This window comes from Lissotriton vulgaris, chromosome 4_1 (genome assembly GCF_964263255.1).
Source record: "Lissotriton vulgaris chromosome 4_1, aLisVul1.2, whole genome shotgun sequence".
Taxonomy (NCBI): domain Eukaryota; kingdom Metazoa; phylum Chordata; class Amphibia; order Caudata; family Salamandridae; genus Lissotriton; species Lissotriton vulgaris.
Window position 1 is genome coordinate 632,916,267 of NC_141691.1, and position 17,305 is coordinate 632,933,571.

At 43.9% G+C, this 17,305-nt stretch overlaps 1 protein-coding gene across 1 annotated transcript in view; it reads left to right on the top strand.

Annotated features, from left to right (window-relative positions):
- Positions 1 to 17,305, top strand: part of HECW1 (HECT, C2 and WW domain containing E3 ubiquitin protein ligase 1) — a 974,913-nt gene that overhangs the window by 182,576 nt on the left and 775,032 nt on the right. The window contains exon 2 of the mRNA XM_086964874.1: positions 2,354 to 2,468. The gene's annotated coding sequence lies outside the window, so the exon portion shown is untranslated. The remainder of the gene's footprint in view (positions 1 to 2,353; positions 2,469 to 17,305) is intronic.

Genomic DNA, 17,305 nt, shown 5'->3' on the forward strand with positions numbered 1-17,305 from the left:
GAGGTCATATAGCACTTCACTATCTCGTGCTGGGAGGTAAGTTTCTGCATTCCTACCTGGCTGTAACTGCCTTTAGCATTTATTTCAGATGGATGATGGCTCTGTGTCATGGCACAGCGCAGTTTCTCTTCTTTCAGCCTTACCAGTGGGTTGTGGTGGGCTTTTCGAAAGTACCCCTCTGCACAGCCTTCACCTTCTCCGATGGCTGTGTATGGGCTGGAGTGGGGCTTTGACTTCACTTTGTTCTAAAAATGTAAAATTTGAAAGGACTTGTTTTTTCTTATAATCTAAACCTTTTTACATATTTTGCGATAACCTAGTTTATATTGTGTGTAATATCATTTTAAAATAATAAATTGCAGAATTACATATTCACAGTGCTTTCCTTCAGTCTCAGGTTGGGACCATATAGAACTATAAATATAAATGTCACTTTTACACTATTCCCCACTGCGTCAACCAGGATTCAATTCTGTGGCGGTCTAGTTACACACACAGAGCTGCAGTGATCGCATTAACCAATTGAGTTTTCTTAATAGATAAAGGCAGTGGCGGCTGGTGACATTTGAAAACAGTGGGGCGTAAAAGTTGGGCATGACAGCAAGCGAAGTGAGCAAGCGAAGCTAATGAAAGTGGGTACAGGTTGGGTCCTCCTCTCAAAAGAAAATTGGAAAAGGATTGGCAAATGGCGATTTTTAAAGTAAAAGCATTCTGAAACAGACCGCCGGGCTGCCTGAATAGTACACCAAGTCTGTTTATGTGGGCAGGTGGGAGGCGGGGACGGAGGGCATAAGTCCCTTCTGTGATCTAATGCTACAAGCGGCCTCCAGCCCTCCCTTTAAAAGACCAGCAGTGAGAGCACAAACCGCACTGGTGCAAACTGTGGACACTGCAAACAGCGGCTGCAATCTCACAGCTGAAGGTAAACACGCAAAGTTCTCAAGGTTAAACTCCTGGAAACCAACACAGCGCGAGATACAGGTCATTAAACAAAAAGAACGAGCGTGAGATTAAGGTCATTGAATAAACAAACAGCATGTGATTAATGTCACACCGCAGCGAGTATTATTGTCCTTAAACAGACACTGAAACGCCTCTCCTTCCATAGCACGGGTGAGCAGGCAATAAAACGAGCATATGCTGCCACCCTTCACTTTTCACTGTGATACAACCTCGCAGCACCAGTGGTTTTGGGTCCACTCACTATAGTGCAAAATGCCCACCACACTGAGAGCCTGCTTTGTGCTCCCGCTCTCTCAGCACCACGGTTTGAGAGACAACTTACTGTTCAGCAATACCCCAGTCCCCAAACGCTCGCGCAACAGGTGAGTGTGCACATTTTTCAACTCACACCGCCATGGAGTGTTTAATACAGTGCTTCGGTCGGTAACTTCATAGCGCCGCTATTGCTGTGATATAGCGGTGTGCCAAATTAGTTAAAGTCCGCATTAGCAGCATACATCTATCTTCCCTCTGGCTCGGGCTGAGCCCAAGTTCTCACCACATGCTGAGAAACAAATACGGCATTGTGTATCATTTTCGCGCTATGTTGGATTTTAGCTTTAGAGAATCAAAGCAGATGCAAACTGCTAAATGAAACACTAAACGTAACTTTCCTTACCTTCCCGCCTTCAAGTTCATGGCGACTCCAGACGTCCCGAACCCGCCTTCCTGTTCTTCAATTCGTCACTCGTCACGCAGGAAGCCAGGCAGCCTCCCTCCCCTCCACCACAGCACAGCGCTGCGATTGGTTCGGCCGGCTTCCCTAACACCACGTGATTTCTCTGTATGCTGCAGCATACAGAGAACAGGGAGAGTGGGAGGGGTTACTCGAGGGCAGGGGGGAGTGGCTTTCTTAATACAGTTAATACTGTCTGTTTGGACAGCCTCTGTGAGGCTGCCCAAACAGACAGTATTTACAACAGTGGGAAAGCCACTCCCCCCTGCCCTCGAGTAACCCCTCCCACTCTCGCAACCAGGAACTTCATCTTTCTTGCGTGCAAGAGGGCAGAAACAAATGGTAGTTCTCTACAATTTGTTTCTGCCTTCTTGCACAGCGAGAAAGCAGTGGGGCGGCGCCCAAACGCCCCCATGGAGGATCCGCCTCTGGATAAAGGTCCGTTTGCCAGTGATTTAACGTGCATTTATTTTTCATTTAAGGTGTGTGTCATTTGTATATGAATTTACCTCTAGGTGAAAGGCCAATAAAATCTTTGCACTGTTCTTTTAAGCCACGTATCTGGCCACAACCCCACGCTCACGAACCTGCTCCATTGCACTCATGATCACAGTTCCCATATCTTTTTATGCACTTCAACCACTGCATCTAACTCACAATAACACTCTTTTCTAGGTGCATGCAAATGGACCAACGTGGAGATGGAAAAGCAAACTTAATACCGAAACGCTGATAAAAAAAGAATGTTCTTGCTACACGGTGGTTGGACAAGTCAAAAAACACCCTCAATGTGAGTACCTTATTACACCATCTACATATGCTGCATAAAACACCTTTAACATGTGCAGCACAGATAATTGGATTGACACTAAAATGTTTTGAAAATTCCATGTTAAAACAAATACATGTTTCTTCCCAAAGAATGTAAGTTATTGCCACTCAATTTAACTTTTGTGACTTGGCCAACAACCTGATATAGCAGAGCCCTGTAAATGTCAAAGATAAAGCAAAAACTTGGACCCTAAAATGGTCCCATTCTACACTTACGCACAAGTGCAGATGGGAGTTGTTGTGTCTGCTTCCTTGCATATGAAGCAGTATGTGGTAGTGTTCTAGGTTCTGAGTTATGCTCTGGTGTAGAACTGTTTGTACTTGAACTGAGGACAGTTAAAGGCGAGGTAAATCTGCACGTCTGGGTTATTAGTAATAAACTTGGACTTCAGCTTCAGATGCTTCATGACCTGTATTTTCATACACAACAGTAGTCACACACCTGTTTTTGAACATGCTTTCTGCAGGGCACGCAGTAACTAGATTACGCAGGAAGTTAAAAAAGGAGCTAGGGGCAACACAGCTCTGAATCGCAGAGCGGCAAACACTTCTTCCTCTTTCTGAGTTTAGTGGTCTGCAGTGCATGCACTAACTCATGAGTCACCAAGTTATTCACAAAGGTAACTTACACTTGTGAGTAATTTACAGGTGTAATTTACTTTTATACTGTTGAATAACTTTACTACTTTGGGCTATTCACAAAATCCGAGTGCAAAGGTACTCGAAAGAGTAGAATTACATGTCTCCCCAGCCCCAAAAAGACAGGGGGTGGAGACAGATTTACAACCATAAGTTATCACTGCAAAAAAGAAACAATAGTAAGTCCAGCACCTCACGACAGATATACTTCAAAACCCTCCAATAGAAAATAATGAAGATAGGGATAATAAAACGTCAAAGGAAATAATATCAAAATAAATGACATTATTTAAAATAGTTAACAATAAAAATAAATATAATGTTATAAAAGTAACAATAAACAGGTATTATTTAATCAAAATTTATTTTAGCTACCTTTTTGAATGTATACATTATTGTAAAAAAAATTTTTATTAAAAAATAATTAAACTACTTTGAATTGATACTATGGCTCACTTTTAATATTTATTAATGCATAATTAAAATGTAAGTTTTTAGTTTAGGCTGGAATATATTTTTTAATTTAAAACGTCATAAAAATCTTTTTATTTCATTTAAGATATTTAAATTCATCAAATATTCAATTCAAAATTAAGTTAATAGTGCTGTAGCTTTTTTACTTTGTTCTATAATTAAAATAAATATATAAAATTAATTTACATTCATATTTAATATCAAAGTAGACAATGGACAAAAAAGAAAAAGGTTCAATATTTGTATGCACATTAGTAACATATAAGTACTTCAACCTATCTTCAGTCAGCTAGAAGAGTAAATAAAAAATGCGGTAGGAGAATGCCTGGGAATCTCTAATTCATTTAGATTCCCATGTATTCTTTTGCAGAATTGTGTAACTCCACTAAAAGTAGGAAATATACACAAACATGTTGGAAGAAACCTAAGATGTGTAGATGTCCAAATTATTAACATATCTTTAAGAATCAGCGCCCCGTGGTTATGCCTTCTGGCAGGAAATTCACCTTAAAATGGTCGCGAATAGTCCCACGGTTTATTCTATTCAAACCTTCAAACGTATACATTTGGAAGTACCTGGCATGCACAGTAGGGCCTGTTTAAGTATAATGCGCCTACTGGCAACGGCGTCTCCATTACATCCGCAGCAGCGTGTAACATTTGGTCTGTACCTCTGCAGTAGCATTGTTTCTAGCCAGAAACCACAGGTCGAAGGTGAGCGTGTCCTCCAGAGTTTGTGTGTTCATCAAACCCCCCATTCATCTGCTGGAGTGCAGAGTTTCGCTGCCGTGTAATTTATAATCTGGTAATCACGCCAAATGCGGCCGGTGGGAATAGCACTGCTGTGCTGGCGCGGTGCCAGGCAGCAGCAATCTCACACAGCCTCAGATCCTGGGGAGTCCTCCTGGGAATTGAGAGATCTCTTTTTATTACTGAGGGGAGAATTGCAGACGGATCAGAGCTGTGTTTATCTTCAGGGAGACATGGAAGAAGATGGAGGTATTTTAATTATATGCTGGCACACATTAGTGCAAGGCAGTTTCTGGTTCTACAGATGTATGATTAATACGACGTTATGAATCAAACCAGGAAGGCAACGAGTATGATATTAAATATCACTAAAAGACGAAAAGCAATATATCATTACGTGGTCATTTATCCCTACCGAACTGTAGATGAAATAAAATGTTATGTTTATTTGGTGAGGTAGCCATACATGTCTAAGGGTGTATGGCTTTGGCTTTGTGTCAAGCAGGAAGCAATCTTGTAATACCCCCTTTGGCCCTTCAATTGCACATGATCAGGCCATGAAAACATGGGGCATAAATAGCATTTCTGAGATAGCATTAGTAAATGTTCAAAAAATAAACATGTTTTCCACAAGGAGGCAAAAAAGGGAAAAAGTTAAATGTGCAAAGGCACACATTTCTGCAATACTTAATTCTGTGGATGGCGCACACTGGGGACAATACACAGGCATATGTATAGGGAAAGAGCGCACACGGAATGTATGGCTTGCGTAGATTTACATTTACTGCAGTTTGCCAGAGTATTATGGGTTAAGATACTGTACTTGAACCATTCTACAAGCACAACCCAGATTTCTCACATTAGAAAATTTATCATCAGATGCCACGAAATCTGCCACATTTAAGAGATGCCCTGCGGCCACAGAGACTAACCCCCAGATTCATCAAGAACACATTTTGCGATTCCTTAATAGCGAAAAATACCGATCCGATATTAAGGAATAGCAAAATGCTATTCATCAAGAAATCACTTCAAAAATAGCGATTTCTAATAATTCCTTAATTGCGACTCGCAAATTGCGAGTCGCAATTAAGGAATATCTCCCCATTCATTCCTATGGGCCTTGAGGCCCATAGGAATGAATGGGAAGGCATTCTCAATTTGCTAATCGCAATTAGCGATTCGCAAATTGAGATTGCGATTTCAAGGGTGCAGGGGTGTCCAAAGGACACCCTGTTGCACCCCTGAAATTGATGTGTGCACATATGTTGTGCACACACATGCCCTTAGGGCATGTGTGTGCGCAACATGAATAGCGGCCACAGATTGCGAATTCGCAATTTTTAAATGGTTCATGAATTTCATTTAAGGAATCTCAAATTGAGATTCCTTAAATGCAATTAATCGCAATTTAGGGATTTCTAGATTTGCGATTTTTGCATTTGGGATGATGAATCCCAAATGCAAAAATAACGCTCGCAAAGGGCCAGATTCTCTGAATCTGGCCCTTTGCAAGCCGATTTCGGCTTGATGAATCTACCTGTAAGATTCCACCAACATCAATAGTGCAAGGCTTGTTTTTGATCTTCGCACATTAACTTTGGACCACTCCCTGGTTTTGTTATAAACTCTGTTTTGGGTCCAGGGCAATCAAAAGGTTCTGGTCCCCAATTAGGTCGATAGGGGCCTTTAGCACGGAGAGGGCCTTTAACATCCGATATAGCCCGCTCCGGCAGGCTATAAGGTTATATAAAATGTAAAAAAAAATAAAACCACGTACCTAGTGATCTCTGACTCGGCGATGCGGCGAGTGCAAGGTAAGTGTTTTTTTTTATTTTTTATTTAATTTAACTTATACCGTAGTGTGTCAACTTCCCTGACCCCATCCCACCCCGCCCCCGCCACACCGCACTTACTTTGCTGGCCTCCACTGACCCTAGGAGAGATAACCTAGCTGTGCTTGAGTATCAGGCAAAAATGACAATATCTTGATCCCTGCTGGACTGATTTGAACATTTTTGTTGTAAGTGACCTCCATTCACAAGCAGTTCCAAAAGAGGGTTTGCTCACTGCTTCACGTATTCTGCACCACTGATTCCTTCTCTTGCTGTTAGCAGCTTTACTGTAAGGGCTCTGAGTTAGGTTAGGCCTTCTGATTAGCTCTAGTGATGTCCTCATCCTGGGCTCTTTAGCTCCTCTGAATCCCTCCCACATGGCGACGAAACTCTGAGCCCAGACTCTTCAACCTTTCAAGACCTCAAACTCTTGTAGGGTGACTGTGCACAACAGCCACAGTCTACAGAGTTCACTTCTTACACATTACAGACTCAACTGTGGAATCTCAACAGGGTTTCACAATGCCACCTCTTTAAGGACGCAGCAAAGTTCCACTGTTCATTAGATGCACTAGAGAGATAAAAGTAGCCAATGTCACAGGCCTGGAGAAAGAGTCTCAAAAGGTCCCGGAGTACAAGCCAGGAGCTGGTGCACCCTGACGGCAGACTTCAGAGAAGGGTCCACAGCAACACTGTTTCATCCTCCTTTCCTTCGAGGTTCGTTTTCAGCTCTCCAGGCCTGTGCAGTGCTTTAAGAAGGGAAGAGGTGAGTTGATGGCATGTAATAAACCCTCCAAATCTAGAGGAGTCACATCAGCCCTACATCTCTCAAGTCAAGTCAAGTCAAGTAAAAATTTGTATAGCGCACTACTCACCCAGAGGGTCTCAAAGCGCTTGGGGAGAGGGGTTTGCTACTTATCAAACAGCCAAGTTTTGAGTTGTTTTCTGAAGGAGAGGTGGTTCTGTGTGAGACGGAGGTGAGTGGGGAGGGAGTTCCAGGTTTTGGCCGCTAAATAGGAGAATGATCTTCCTCCCATGGTGGTTCTTCGGATGCGTGGAATACCGGCGAGGGCTTGGTTGGACGATCGTAGTTGGCGGGTGGGGGTGTAAAAGGTCAGGCGAGTGTTGAGGCATTTGGGTCCTAGGTCGTGGAGGGCCTTGTGTGCGTGAGTGAGAAGACAGAACGTTATTCTCTTGTTGACGGGGAGCCAGTGAAAGTCTCTCAGGTGGCCGGATATGTGATTGTGGCGGGGTATGTCTAGGATGAGTCGAGCGGAGGCGTTTTGATTGCGTTGAAGTCTCTTCTGCAATTTGGCTGTGGTTCCGGCGTAGAGGGTGTTTCCGTAGTCCAGTCGGGTTGTGACCAGTGCTTGGGTGACCATCTTCCTTGTTTCGGTTGGGATCCATCGGAAGATTTTTCGGAGCATACGTAGGATGTTAAAGCATGATGATGAGACGGCGTTGATCTGTCTGGTCATCGAGAGGGCGGAGTCTAGGATGAATCCCAGGTTGCGAGCATGGTCTGTTGGTTTGGGTGCGCTTCCTAGGGCCAGTGGCCACCATGAGTCGTCCCATGCAGAGGGGGATGATCCTAGAATGAGGACTTCCGTCTTGTCTGAATTCAGTTTTAGGCGGCTGTTTTTCATCCACTCGGCTACGTCCTTCATTCCTTCGTGTAGGTTGGTTTTGGCGGTGTTTGGGTCTTTAGTGAGGGAGAGGATCAGCTGTGTGTCGTCAGCGTATGAGATGATATTGAAGTTGTGCTGGCGAGCGATGGTTGCGAGGGGGCTCATGTAGACGTTGAAGAGGATGGGGCTGAGCGATGATCCTTGTGGTACGCCGCGGATGACTTTGGTGGCCTCTGATCTGAAAGGGGGAGGCGGACTCTTTGGGTTCTTCCGGCGAGGAATGAGATGATCCAATCCAAAGCCTTATCTTGTACCCCGACGTTGCTGAGGCGTTGTACAAGTGTGCGGTGGCAGACCGTGTCAAATGCTGCGGAGAGGTCCAGGAGAATGAGGGCAACTGTTTCCCCATTGTCGAGTAGTGACCGGATGTCGTCTGTGGCTGCGATGAGGGCGGTCTCGGTGCTGTGGTTGGCTAGGAAGCCGGACTGTGAGGGGTCGAGGGAGCCGTTAGACTCGAGGAAGGCGGTGAGCTGACTGTTGACGGTCTTCTCTATGACTTTGGCGGGGAATGGGAGGAATGAGATGGGGCGGTAATTTTTAAGTTCGGTGGCATCTGCAGTAGGTTTCTTCAGGAGGGCACTGAGTTAGGCGTGTTTCCAGCTTTCCGGGAAGGTAGCGGTGTTGAGGGAGCAGTTGATGATATCCCGGAGTTGGGGTGCGATGATGGAGTCGGCTTTGTTGAAGATGTGGTGGGGGCATGGGTCGGTTGGAGATCCGGAGTGGATTGAGTTCATCAAGCAGATGGTGTCTTCGGTGCTAATCGGGATCCAGGCGGGAAGGGTGGTGGAGGGGGGCTTCAGTTCGGTGGTGACAGGAGTGGTCTGGTCGCTGAAGCTGTTATGTATGTCAGCGATCTTGCTGTGGAAGAACGAGGCTAGAGAGTCGCAGAGGTCTTGAGAAGGAGTGATGTCATTGGTGCCGGCGTTGGGGTTGGTGAGCTCTTTTTTTGCTAAAGAGTTCCTTGCTGTTGTGGGCATTGTTGTCTAGTCGATCCTTGAATGCTGTTTTCTTGGTGGAGCGGATCAGTTGGTGGTGTTTGCGGGTTGCGTCCTTGAGGGCGGTCATGTTGTCTGTGGTTGTGTTTTTTCGCCAGGCTTTCTCGAGGGTGCAGCAGTTCTTTTTGGAGTTCTTGAGGTCGTCGTTGAACCAGGAGGCTTTTTTGTTCCGTTGTTTGTTGTGATGGTTTTTCAAGGGTGCTAATTCGTTGGCGCAGTGGGTGATCCACTGTGCGAGATTGATGGCTGCTTGATTTGGGTCCGTTGATATGGTGGGAAGGTTTTGTTTCAGAGATGTGGTGAGCTGGTCGGTGGTAACTTTGTTCCAGTTTCTGCAGGGAGCTTGTTGTGGTTGGTGGTGGGTCGTGGTCTTTTTGAAGCTGAAGTGGACGCAGCTGTGATCTGTCCAGTGGAGTCCTGTGGCGTGATTAAAGGAGATGTGCTTGCAGGAGGAGAAGATTGGGTCAAGCGTATGTCCGGCTAGGTGGGTGGGGGTACTCACCAGTTGTTTGAGTCCGAGATTGGTGAGATTGTCCAGCAGGGTGGTGGTGTTGTTGTCGTTGTTATTCTCTAGGTGGAAGTTGAGGTCTTCTAGGAGAATGTAGTCTTTGGAGGGGAGGGCGTGTGGGCTGATAAAGTCAGTGATGTCTTCACTGAATTGTGTGCGGGGTCCAGGGGGTCTGTAAATGAGTGTGCCTCTGAGTGTGGTCTTGGGGTCGGTGTGTATCTGGAAGTGGAGGTGTTCGGTGGCTAAGAGGGTGTCTTCGGAGCTGGTCGAGATGCGAATGGTGTTCTTGTGGACGATGGCGATGCCTCCTCCTGTTTGGTTGATACGGTCTCTTCGGATGATCTTGTAACCGTCCGGGATGGCTGTGGCGATGTCGGGCGCTGATGAGGCGTTCATCCAGGTTTCCGTAAGGAAGGCGACGTCCGGCGATGTGGTGTCGAGTAAGTTCCATAGTTCAATGGCATGTCTGTGGACTGAGCGGGTGTTGAGCAGGATGCACTTTAGGTGGTTATTGTCGGAGCTCTGTTTGGCGTTTGTGGGTGTAGTGTGGGTCTTGATGCAGGAGAACTTGCAGGATTGGCAGGTGAAGGGTCCATGGGTATGTCCTGGGGCGGCTTGGTGGCAGTCGTGGAGGCGACCGGGGTTGAGTGCAATGATGGTTGCGGCATCGTAGGTATGGTGGGAGGGATGGTCTTTGCAGGATTCAGGGGTTCTGGCGCTGGGTGCGGGTCAGGCGTAGACAGGCTTACCTTTGGCGCGCCTTCGGCGCGCATAGGGCGCGTCCGCTGCGCGTAAGTGCATCTGTCATAAGTGGAGAGTGGATGGGGGGCGGAGGGAGGAGCAGATGGGAGGCGGGAGCGGGGTGGTGAGTGGGGAGGGGAGCAGTGAAGCTGGAGGGAGCGGGGGTGGGGGCCGGAGCAGCAGGGATCGAGGAAGAATCCAAACACAAACAAATGGAGGCACAGTAAATAAATACAGGGGCACGGAGGCAGGGAGACAATCTAAATATGCGGCACAATCAGCACAGGGCACGGAGGCACAAATACGGGCTAAAAAGCAAGATAATCAACACAGGGGCACGGAGTCACGGTTAAAATCGATACAGGCTCAATCGATACAGGCTCAATATGCAGGCTCAAGGACTACTACAAATGCAGGGGCACGAAGGCACGATATGCGTTCTCAGTACTTATCTGATGAATGCAGTGGCAGCGGGAGGAGCGACTGGCTCTGACCAGGTCAGGTTGAGTCACAGCTCCCCGTTCTGCGGACCTCTCCCTTTAGGTTCCAGTGGGAGGGAGGAGCAATATGCAGGCTCAAGGACTACTACAAATGCAGGGGCACAAAGGCACGATATGCGTTTTTCCTCGAAAGGTCGAGCACATCACCGATCATGCAGGGCTTTGCTTTTTTTCTCCACAACATCAAAGAGGACAACCACTGGGGATCAGAGAAATAAGTCTACTCTCTCCTTCTTGTTAAGACAGGGAGGTTTCCTTAACTTTTTTACTCGAGTTTCTAGTAAAAGCAATGGAAATTAATTTTCCGTGCCCCTTCCTCAAGTAGGAGAATCTTAAGGTCCAAAGAATGGGTCTATTGTTTACTACATCGTTTGATGTGATAGGCACAGTGATTAACTCCACTCTTCCAGGCCATTCAAAGGTAACATTTCATTAGTGGCAGGCTAAGAGAAATCTGCTGTCACTCAAGTATACTAACGATCCAGCTATTGTAAATCTTACATGGATGCGGGACTCAGGAAACTATATTTAAGGCCATGACGCTGGTCTTTATAACAAGTGCTAACCTCAAAGTTACAATTCAGCACAGTTTAAACATAACGTCCATAAAGTGAAAACTCCACAGATCATAAACTTTACCCAAAAAGAATAGTGCAGTCCTTTCAGTATCCAATTAAATTACAATTTAGACTAAGCACCATCTGGGCAGAGGTACCTCTGCTGATCCCAGAATGAGTCTAACAATAGTGTTCCACACCTTATCTGCATGTGTACATGTCTGTTTGCATGTGTCACAAGAAATCTGCTCGTCGTCCCTTGTCAAGATGACTTTATATTAAAATGTCTGTACCATTGAAGCGGCAATCCTAAACCAATGAGTGAGACTCCACTGGTGAATCTCAGCCGTAGCAAATGTCAAACATGTGAAGTCCAAAAAAGAAAAAGTGGGACTTTTCACAGATGGAACCCACATCCCTTACATTTGTCATATCTACAAACCAGAAAAATAAGTAGCTTTCAAGAAATAATACAAATCTGTTATTTCTTGAAAAAGTGCAGGAATGTTGACATGGATTGGGTCGCTATTATACACTTAAGTTTGTGCTAAGGGTACTTATGGGTTTATCTTTCAAATTACAAGCGAGGCTAACATAACATGACATAACATAAGGGAAATAAGCTGCATTAAAAAAAACTTCAAAATGAAGCGAAAATGCTGTCTCTTTAGAAACTAAACTGGGACCTATTACATGCTTTGCATATATGTTTCCACAAAGCCTGTACGTGAGCGTCCAATCTCTTTTTCTGCATACATTTTCTTCTAGTAGAACGACAGCGATATTGTGTGCATCAAAAACATTATTACTGTTGCTATTTAAAGCCGAATTTAGTTTGTGGTACTGTCCACTGTAAAACCGATGAAATTATGATTGCAAATAATCGTTTTATTTTTTATTTGTGTGTTTTTTTTTATAGTCATTACTTTCATCGTTTTCAGAAATGTTATGCAAAGTATTGTGAATCATGCATGGAACCGTACACAACACATATAAAATGAAAAATCGAAATCCTATTCAATCAATCAATCATAGACATTTATAGAGCGCTCTACTTACCCGGAGGGTCTCAAGGCGCTAGGGGGGGGGGTGCTGCTACTGCTCAAACAGCCAGGTCTTGAGCTTCTTCCTGAAGGCGAGGTGGTCTTGGGTCAGGCGCAGGTCGGTCGGGAGGGAGTTCCAGGTCTTTGCGGCCAGGTAGGAGAAGGACCTTCCTCCTGTTGTCGCTCTTCGGATGCGGGGGACGGCGGCGAAGGCGTGACTGGCTGATCGGAGGTGTCGTTTGGGAGCGTAGAAGTTGATGCGGTTGTTGAGGTAGTTAGGGCCTTGATCGTGAAGGGCTTTGTGTGCGTGGGTGAGGAGACGGAAGGTGATTCTCTTGTTGACCGGGAGCCAGTGCAGGTCTCTCAGGTGTCCGGAGATGTGGCTGTGTCGTGGGACGTCGAGGATGAGTCTGGCTGAGGCGTTCTGGATCCGCTGGAGTCTCTTCTGGAGCTTGGCGGTGGTTCCGGCGTAGAGGGCGTTGCCGTAGTCCAGTCGGCTGGCGACGAGGGCCTGGGTGACCGTCTTCCTGGTCTCGGTGGGGATCCACCGCAAGATCTTACGTAGCATGCGCAGGATGTTGAAGCATGACGAGGAGACGGCGTTGACTTGTTTGGTCATGGAGAGGGAGGAGTCCAGGATGAAGCCCAGGTTGCGTGCGTGGTCTGTCGGTTTGGGTGCGGTGCCCAGGGCGGGGGGCCACCAGGAGTCGTCCCAGGCGGAGGGCGAGGATCCCAGGATGAGGACTTCCGTCTTGTCCGAGTTCAGCTTCAGGCGGCTGGTCGACATCCAGGAAAGGCTATTGACATGCAGGAATTATTACATAATAATAGTGATTTTTCCCAAATGAATTGAAACTTCCTATTCCTTTTCTGAAATGAGCAATATTGTCTTCCTATGAATACACTTCACAGATTTCTTTCCATCAATCTGAAAATCCTAAAAGTAATTTAGACTACCAGTTCCTTGCAGTAATAAATCAATGCATAGAGCACTTTTTTAATGTGGTGGTGTACTAAAAGCATTTTAAGAGTGCGTGGGAAGTATGATTCAAGCAACACAAGGAGCTAATGTTAAGGCAAGTGTGTACCGAAAATTGCCTCATAGAGAAGCACCAGTTGTAAACATTTCTGCCTATTAATAGAGATGGAAATTTGGGAGGGCCCAACTCCACTGAATAAGTAGTAATTGTAAGTTTGGATAACCTCTCCGGGTTAATAACTTCCCTAATTAAATATTGAGATGTTAGAATTTAATTTCTTTAATAACTTTTTTGGTGGAAATATGGAGTCAGACAATGAAATAGGTACAATAGTTAGGGTAAGATAATCATCTTTCCAAAGTTGATTTGACCAACCAAAAACCCTGGAAAATATTTCATTTTTTCCAATAATTTTGTCTTTTTTGAATGAGCAGTCCCATAGTTATATATGTGGAGAAGTGTGGCTCAGGGGTTAGAGGCGGCAGACCCGGAAGCTGAGATCGGCTGTGGACCAGGGTTCGATTCCCCGCCTCGGCGGGTCTCGGGCTCAAAAATTCCACAGAGTCGACAATTCTCGCTCTGGTACCTACTCGACTCATGGGATCACACTCTGCGACTCTGGGCAATAGCTTGCTTAATCTCCACAACAGCCCCTCGCGGCGGGATGCCTGGCTTTCACCTTGTGGACACCCGGCCGGGGTACCTCACAGGGGAATACCAGGACGGGTTCCCTAAGCAAGTGCCTAGAGACCCCTGGGTTATAGTGCGCTATATAAATCGAAACACATTTACACATAAATAGACACCCCTTCACACCTTAATATCTTGCAGTGGAACCAACACTAGGATGTTGAAAGGTATTCAAATTAGTAGCTATAATTTGGAGTTTTTCCGAGTTCTAATCTGTCAATATGCCAAATCAGGAGACTGTTCGTTGAATCGCAGAAGGAGTTGTAGAGTTTTGGCTGTGATACCTACAAGATCGTCTGCCTAAACAGCTAATTGTACTAAGTGTCACAGCATGATACTGTGACAATATATTACTACTTAAGAGTTTCTTCAGGAAAAAGATCCATTTATAATGCATAAAGGCTGGCTAATACAGTCATCTTGTGTACTGCACTAAATCTGGAGAAGAAATTAGTTTAGACCAATAATTGAAATTGTAGCTTTCTGCTTATTATAAAGCTTGAATTATGAAATTAATTCTTGGCTAAACTGAGCATATTTTATGACCTCCCACAGGAACCACTGTGATACCGGATTGAATGCTTTTTCAACATCTAGAACAATGTTAGCTAGATTGTGTTCGAAAATCTGAGCTTGATAGATTAGAACTATAGCAAGGTTCCTGTGTGAGGATTTATAATATTTGGACTAAATTCATGTTGCAGGAATGAGACTAAGGATTATATCACTTCTGTAAGACAATTTGCCAAAATATTGTGGGAAAAAATTATAAACACTGTTATGTAATGAACTTTGTTCTTATGAACCATATAAAACTGGATTTTTATTCTTTGTGAGCAGTCCCAACCCATGCCTAAAACTAAGTCTGGGGGATTTTTAACATACTATGACCCGACCCTGGGGCTAGGTCTGGAGGACATTTTTGGCTCATAGATTTAATTGATAACTTTGATAAACAATAGCGAGGCTTCTGAAGCTCTGATCTTGTAAATGAAGATTGGCTTAGAGTTGGACCCAGGGCCTTTTACATCAGCCAAAGCATTAATTTTAGGCCTGGGTTGAAATTCATTGACGCCAAAGTAATCAGAGTAATTTCGGTAATTCTGCGTTACTCTTTGATACGGAAATACCAATTATTCTGCCTCGTGTAACTTGGGGGAAACAAATCCTACAGCAAAAGCACGGTAAATAAGCGCGAGTGGCTGCTTGTGCTTGCTATTTGTATTCTGCTACATTCACAGCTATTTCTGAGTTAAAAAATGCATCCTAGCAACCATTTTGAACGCAAGGGTGTATTTTGCGCTAGAAAAATAGCACTAAATACCAGGAGTAAGTTGGAGGCAAATCCTACCCCGACTGCAAATTTAGTGGGAGGCTGTCACTATTTGTGTTCTGTGGCATTTACTGCTATTTCTGAGTGCAAAAATTCCCCATTAAATCCAAAATGGATGCAAGGGTGCATTTTAGTTTTCAGAAATGACACTAAATGCACAGTTACTCTTCTTGCTCAACTCCGCATAATCTTTCGCAATTGTCATATAATTCCATGCGATTATGCTACACAGAATTATGTGAATTATCCCTGCCCCTAATTAATTATATTTATTTTTATTACCTCTTCAAGCCACATTGGCAGACCTAAGACATGTCTCTATCACCAAGTTTGGAAACTCGAGCTGCCTTTAATTAGTTAAGTCTTAGTTGTTAATTACTCCTAGAGTCAACTGGATCTTCATTTGATAAAAGTTGATTATAACATTTAAAAAAACAGTACAAATATCAGAGAGATTACTTCTATTATCTCCATTCCATTTGGGTGTTTATTTGGTAATGGAAATAGATGCTTCTTGTTTAGTCATTGGTGCTAGTAAGTCTTTTGTCACCCATCTCAAAAATCTTAGCTTTCTGAGTATGCATAAGTCCGGTAGTATGTTTAGTTTAAATAAGGATCACTTGTGGTGTGAACTTATTTGTACATATCGCTTGCTTGTGAACTTCTTGACCGTCACCAAGGATACATTGTCTTCTTCAGATTTTTCAGCTCTATTATGCTTAATGGTACATGTTTGAGTAATCCCCCTAGTAAACACCTTTGTAGATCCCAAACAGTAATTGTGGAGGACAACCCAATGTTGGTAGCCAAAAAAGTATGTTTTTTTATTTTCAATTAATTAAGATTAATAATCATTTCATAGGAGGATGGCTTTTGGAAACACCCACTGCCTCACTGTAGACATGAGCTCAATCTGTTTGATATTTGAAGTAGCCATTGATAATCTGAATAAGTTGTGCAACAAATTATCGAATTGGAAGACAGTATTTAGGTGCTAGAGCATAGAAAATATCTGTTCTAGAAAATTATAGATATGGGTTTGATTAAAATGTAAAGCACCGTTCTGTAAAACGATGATGTTGACAGATATCTTTGAAATCTAATGGTTACGTAGAGAAGTTGTATTTTTCTCATCCTTCCTGAGAGATGAGAGTAGGATATTATGAGTTTTGTGCCGAGGATGCAAAGAAAATCACCTGCGATCATGAAGGGACATCTCTATACTGCTATCCTTCAATCTGTAAATAAAAAGGGTTCTCTAAGCTATGATGCTAAAAGAGAAAACACGCATGGGGTGATTTTTTTTTTTTTTAGAAATGTCCAACATGCCTTTGCAAGCAAATGTGGATTTGCACAGCACAAATTCTCACTGCACTATACCAATGGTCACCTCATGTATTGGGGTTGTTTAGTTCAGTTCACAGTTCTATGAAAATCATGAAAGATATTTGTAATTTGTAATGAGAAATGAGTTTCCTGAAGAAAACCTATATCAGTTTTAGCTAATCCAATTTGCTGTGTTAGTCACTTACTTCGCAAATTCAGTCTCTGTACATTCTGCACTACTATCCTAAATGACAGATCGTGTGATTAATGTTAATCATTTTAAAATTATTTTACTGAATTGTTTTTTTTCTTTTTTCCCTCTCGCTTCTAGAGCTATCATTATTACCCTGTTGACTTTGTGCTCTTTATCTAAATATATCCTGCCACACTCCCCAAGCCCCACAGCCACAACTAATAGGCCATCCTTCCCAGTATTAAACCTTCCCTCCTTTGAGAGCCACCCTCTCAGTTCAAGCATCTAAATATCACCCACTGTCCCCAGGTAGCATAAAAAAGAACAGTGAAGGAGAGAGAAATAAAAATAGAGAGACAAGAGAATAGACAAGAGGAACGATCCCCAGCAGAGCACTAAAGGAGACACTCAGGTATTTAGAAAAACAGAGAGAAAAATGGAAAAGCAGAAAAATAAAATTGACTCAGATTGTCTATAGAAAAAAAAAACAACAAATCAACGGTCATTTGTCAATTAGATGGGTATTTAGCTTACATCGTGAGAA